Source organism: Peromyscus eremicus, chromosome 7, assembly GCF_949786415.1.
Source record: "Peromyscus eremicus chromosome 7, PerEre_H2_v1, whole genome shotgun sequence".
In the NCBI taxonomy this organism is placed as follows: domain Eukaryota; kingdom Metazoa; phylum Chordata; class Mammalia; order Rodentia; family Cricetidae; genus Peromyscus; species Peromyscus eremicus.
Genome location: NC_081422.1, coordinates 81,346,891 through 81,352,967, shown reverse-complemented (window position 1 = coordinate 81,352,967; position 6,077 = coordinate 81,346,891). Strand labels below are relative to the sequence as shown.

The 6,077-nt window shown below is 42.9% G+C and overlaps 1 long non-coding RNA gene across 1 annotated transcript; it reads left to right on the top strand.

The window, feature by feature from the left end:
• The first annotated feature begins 845 nt into the window (after nt 1–845).
• Nucleotides 846–3,379, top strand: LOC131914429 (uncharacterized). Its single transcript, XR_009380133.1, has 3 exons — nt 846–1,486; nt 2,138–2,197; nt 2,856–3,379. It is a non-coding gene; the product is annotated as an uncharacterized LOC131914429 (long non-coding RNA).
• The last annotated feature ends 2,698 nt before the right edge of the window (nt 3,380–6,077 follow it).

Genomic DNA, 6,077 nt, shown 5'->3' with positions numbered 1-6,077 from the left:
GATCATAACAACTACAGCAGTCTGCATTCTGTCCCATCACAGTTTAATAACACCAGTTTTCATATTTTCCTTTGTTCTACGGGTATGCACGTGCACCACTGCATGCAGTGCCTAAAGAGACCAGAAGGGGGCACCAGATCTCCTAGAACTGGTGTCAAACAACCGCCCTGTGGGTGCCAGGAACTGAACCCAGGTCCTCTGCAAGAGCAGCCAGTACTCTTTCCTGCTGAGCCATCTCTCCAGCCCCAACATCTCCATGTTTCTCTATCTCCATTACAGTAATTTAAACAGTTCCACTGCACAGTCTTACAAAATATAGGCATTGTTTCAGCATACACTTAGCTGGTGTGTGTGTGTGTGTGTGTGTGTGTGTGTGTGTGTGTATGTGTGTGTGTGTGTGTGTGTGTGTGTGTTTTGAGGGGGGGTATTTTATTTGAAGTGCCCATCTAGTTTTTAAAATGTTAAAGATAACCAGGTGAGAGAAATTGATCTAAAATAAGGCATCTGCCAAAGAGAGCTACAGATGTGGGAGTTGGTCCTCCCAATCCACGCATGAGTTCTGAGACATGGAGGAAGTAGATTTGGGGTTGCAATCACTCAGAAGAAGGATAATTACAGTTGATGACACAATATGCCAAAAAGAGAGCATGGAGGGTAGGACAGAAAAGGGTCCCCAAAGCTCCCAACAACAAGGTTAATCTAACAGCAAAACTAGGAATAGCAAAGAGCCTTGGCATCCAATGGAGAACAAGGCCAGAGACAGCAGAAGATGAGGATTGCCCTGGAAAGGTCACCGGCAGACCTATCTATGCACTGACTATGTGAGACTCCTGGGACACTTTCCAAGGGCTTGGAAGGAAAAGCTATAGCATCAGCTCCCTGTGAGCATTTAACTGGTTACTTCATGCTTTTAGAATTTGCTCCCCAAGTCTGCTCCTACCTGCCTCACAAAGTATAGCAAGGGTAACATTTTTCATATTTAGCTCCCCTCAACAATCACATGAGGGTAAGGGCTTGGAGCTGTCCCCTGGCTTATTGTGTGGGCTAATGAGGGGTTGTAAAGCATGATATATATGTAATGTGTGGTGTGAAATATTTAACACCTCTCCTGAGAAAGAAAATCCTAATTGTCCACCTGGAACTGTCTCGCTCGCCAATTAATTCCAGTTTGGGAGATTGACATAGAAGGTCCCACCTAATCTAACACAGCCTACAAAGGGCTTAGACAGGTGAGGAAGTAAAACTCCCTCCCTAAAAAAAATCACAAGACCCTTTGGAGGAATTACTGCCAGCCATAGACCAGCCAACCTACCCCTGTGCATTGCAGGTAATATTTTCATAGAAGAAGTTTCCTTTTGCTCAGGCTGCCTGGCAAGGCCATTTACAAAGTAACGAGTAGCTACTGAAGCTAACCAGGGACGTTTTTCTATCCAGGGAATTTTCATTATGTTCAACATTTGGAAATTTCAACTAAAGATAATTGCAGGTAAGCATCCACCCACAGATGGATTCATTTTCCATTGTATTGCCTTAAATGGGCACTTGTACACAAAAGACCTCCTTCCTCTACATTTTGGTCCTCCAGGGAACAATTACATGGAATTATTCAGCAGCCAAGTTTGCTTTGTATCACTTGACTGGGTAAGGACAGAGAGAAAGTTGCTCCCTGTGGCACTGGAGGCAGCAAATCATTTTTTACCTGAATGTTTAATAGCTACATTCATCACACTCCAATAACAAGGCTGCCCACACACAACATAGCTCATTTGCTTTCACCCCGCTCTTAAAAGTTTACCAGAAAGACCAACCCGGCCTCAGCATCAATTTGATATCCCAATTGACAGTGCATGGGGCTCTGGTGGTCCTGCTGTCCAACAGTGGAATGGTCTAATGTAGACTGACTTCTCTTACCATCGACCACTTCCAGGTACTATCCACAGTTTAGATACGTTGCAGTATTTATGCTTTTTCACAGGAAAGCCTTAAATGAGCCACCACTAATTTAATAACCACAACAGCAATCTTGAAAAGGAACTTTTAAAAATTAGAAGTCACTTTTAATGGGGTTTTCATTTGTTCCTTGAAATAATGCATTAGGAAGGTTTAATGATGAAATAACTGATTTTTTTTTTTACAGGAAATTCTCTATTTATTTCCATTCTCTTTGATAATTGTTCAACATGGCTGGACCAAAAAGGTATGCCTTTAACCTTTAACTCCCTGCTGGTAGATCTTGTTTACCTTTTTGTGGTTTTGTTTTCTAATTTTTGAGTTTGGCATTTATTAGTGTGATGTGAAATGCTTGTAGCAAAGCCCTTTGCAAGTATTATGAGCTTTAAACACAAGACAAGTCAAAAACTATGAGTCATAGAGGTCTCTCTGTCATTTTCTTCCAAACACAGCAAGTATGTTTATGCCTGGATGATGCATAGAGGTTACAGTAAAGCCCCATCCCCACAAAGTTATCGGCAGTAAGAAAGGGAGGAAGAGTTAATTATAAAACCAAGCATGTTGAAAGAGCTAAAGAAGTTCACTAAAGAAAAAGGACCTTAAGAAAGATTGACTCTTTCCTAGACCACAGTGAGAATGAGCCTGAGAGTCAGTTACAGGGATTTATATGCAAAAGCAGGCAACCAGAGATCGGCAAAGACTGCTCACTTTGGAGACTATAGAAGGGAAGGGTTACAGTGGAACACATTCAGGGAAGACAGTGGTGCACATTCAGGGAAGAGGCTGCTGCTGCTTCCAGGGTATGACTCAGCCTCAAGAACGAATGTATTCCCGGTAAATCACAGGGGGCCCCTAGCTCCCAACCATTTCAGTTAAAGCAAAATCCTTACTTTCTGATTTCTCAGATCCCAAGAGCTAATGATGATAGGCCTCCCTCCCTGGTGCTGCCAGGAGACAGCACTCCTTCGCCAACACCGCTGCCAGGCTTGGAGGCCTCTGTGTAAACCCTTAGGGCATGCCTTATGCAGGTAACCATCTCTGTTTAGAGAGACCTGTTCATTTAATATGTTCCTGGAAAGAGACAGAAGTGACACTCCAGGACTGCCGACAAGGAAGACCAGTCTGGACTGACAGGATGACTTCCTGAGACTCCAGTTCTGTACTCTCCCAGCATGCCTTTGCTTTTGAATCTTACAGAGCTTTATTAATTGTTCTTTTTGAGAAGTTCTTTTTGTTTTAGTTCACGAGGGGTCCATCTGCTTCCATGTGACACTACAGTTCATACCGTACTCTGACAAAAATGACACTTTCAGTGTCTTTCAGGGAAACAAAACAAACAAACAACGAAAACTCTTGTAGCAGTAAGAATAAAACCTGATTTAAACAGAAGAAGGAAAAGAAACCGGAGAGAATAAATGACTTACTTGGAGTCTTTGTTTCTTAGTGTGGTGGTTTGAAAAATAATGGCCCCCATAGGCTCATAGAGTGTGGCACTACTTGAGAAAGATTAGGAGGTGTGGCCTTGTTGGAGGAAGTGCGTCCCTGGGGGTGGGCTTTGGGGTTTCAAATGCTCAAGCCAGGCCCAGTGTCGCTCTCTTCCTACTCCTTGTGGATCCAGATGTAGAACTCTCAGCTACTCTCTAGCCCCATGTCTTCCTGCATGCCACCATGCTTCCCATCATGACAATAATGGACTAAACCTCTGAACTGTAAGCGAGCCCCATTTAAATACCTTCCTTTATAAGAGTTGCCGTGGTCGTGGATTCTCTTCACTGACCAAGTAGAGCACTGACCAAGACACTTTAGTTATCAGGATCCAAAATGCACACTTCAAATCTCCCTAATAAGCCAGGCTCTCATGGTTTCCAAAGAGCTACTTACTCTTCACAAATTTGAGGAGACTGGTGGATGGCCTTGAACTCTGAGTTTCCCTTGCAAGTCCCTGGCATTTCAGACATTCATCTCCTCCTGTGCTTTTCCTGAAATCCTGTATCGCCCAAATAGAGATACAGACTGTAGCTACCCACAGCCTTTAACACGGTAGAGGGTTATGGGATCTCTAAGGAGGAAACAGGAGAGCTTTTCCTGCTTTTACTCCCGGGCTCACTTGACAAATCTCCACACAGAAATATTTCACTGGACCAATAGCATTTTGGAAATGCTGCATCCCTAACGTTATGTTGCGTGTGGGTTTGTTTTTTCCTTTTTCTTTTTTTTTTCTTTTTTCCTTTTCTTTCTATTGACATTGAATGCCCTTAGCGTCAGGAAGCACATGAAGCAGAGGCCATGGAGAGAGTTGAAAGATGACATGACGAGGGTGGTGAGTGGAGAAAGTTAGCAGTCATTTCTGCCTGCCTGTAAAACCGACCAACTAAAGTGCTCCAGCGTTTCTCCACACGGGTCCAGAGAGAATTCATTAATTAGTGCTTGCAAACAGATCTTTGGTGACGGTACCCTGCAAACGCAGTAATCATCAACTCACTGCCACGTCCATAGCATGTGGCGACGGCATGTTGACCCTGATGGTGAACAGTTGCTGCTGTTGATAAGGCTGTGAACTTTAAATCATTAAATGGGCTTTGCTTTGTGGTTTTGAAGCCCCCTCCCCCCTCCCCGCCCCATGGCAGATGTCATAGAGTAAAGCTATATCTTGTATATGGTCCTGAAGCCCAAAGCTAAAAATGAAAATCATCAAAGGGCACAGGGATCATAACAAACACGTTCTGACAAAGCCCCTCCTGTGGGAGCCGCCTTTGAGAAGTGACATGATAGGTTAATTCCCCTGTCCCATCTCTTTCCTGGTAAGGAAAAATTTTGCCAGCTCAGTTTGCAATACACTGGAGTTCACAGTGAACTGTCAGCCTTAATCAATTTCCCATCTACTTTTATTCATTCTAAACACAAAGCATCATGGAAAAAAATGTTTTGATGATCAAATACACTCTCAGGAGACTCTTTACTCTTTCAAATGGAGAGAGCAATTTGAGAATAATTTATGAAAATGGATAATCTTCTGAAAGGTCCCCATGTGATGTTGTCTGCCCACTCCCACTTGCCAACACTGGCTCACAGAAAAAGTTTTGTCCCCCCACCACCAGAGGAAAATCGGAGGGGGGGGGGAAGAACCAGAGCCCAGAAATGTACATGACAGGCAGGGAAATAAGAAATTTGGCTGCTCAGAAAACAAAGACGAGCCCAAAAGCTTTGACCTGTAACTTCTGCTTGTCTTTCAACTCTTACCCAATTTTAATCTGCTCAATGATTTCTACAGAGAGAATCTGAACTGTGCCTGCATCGGGGTCCCCTCTGTTTCTCGACCCCCAAGCCATGCATGTTCAACTTGTGAGCCACCCTCCTGCCTTCTGATACCAGGTTCTTTGTAATAAATACCCTGCTGCCCAGTGTTCATGTGGGTCAGGTGTGTTCTAGCAGCACATGCCCCTGTGGACTAGTTGTGCTGTGGCCTTGTTATTTCTGATATTCACTCTGTCTTAGTGCCTGAGGTTTAGATTTCACAAAAAAAAAAAACAAAAAAAAACAAAAAAAAAAAAACAGTTTTGTACCTTCAGCCACATTCCTTGGAAACGATTTCCTACCGGACATGCCAACAACCAGGTAGAAGGTAATATTCTTATATATTTGTGGGAGAGGGGAAGATTCCTATAACATTATGTCAGTAAAAGTCCATCAAAATAATTATGTTGGAAGTTCCTGTGAATCTTCCAATTTTTTGGACTCTTACATGATAATAGAGGATTCTTTCTAGTTATAAGATTCACAGGCATGTATATCTTCAAAAGTATCACATTTGGTGGCCTTAGAAGAATGGTAGGGTTACTGTCTATAAATTCTGGGGCCATCATCTAGTAGACAATGCCAACAAATCCAAGAAAAGCTGGCTTATTCTGGCTGCACTGCTCCTGTCTTAGCCCCCACACCTTTCATCTTCTAAAATCGATATATCAAGAACTGCAATATTCAGGGTTATCCCATACAGGTCTGTCAATTAGAAAGCTTTTCCTTCATGGTCTGATAGAGGCCAGAGTAGGTGAGTTTAAGGTTATAAATGGAAAAAGAAACTTCTTGATGATAGATTTCACATACGTTACAATGTTTACAAAGATACC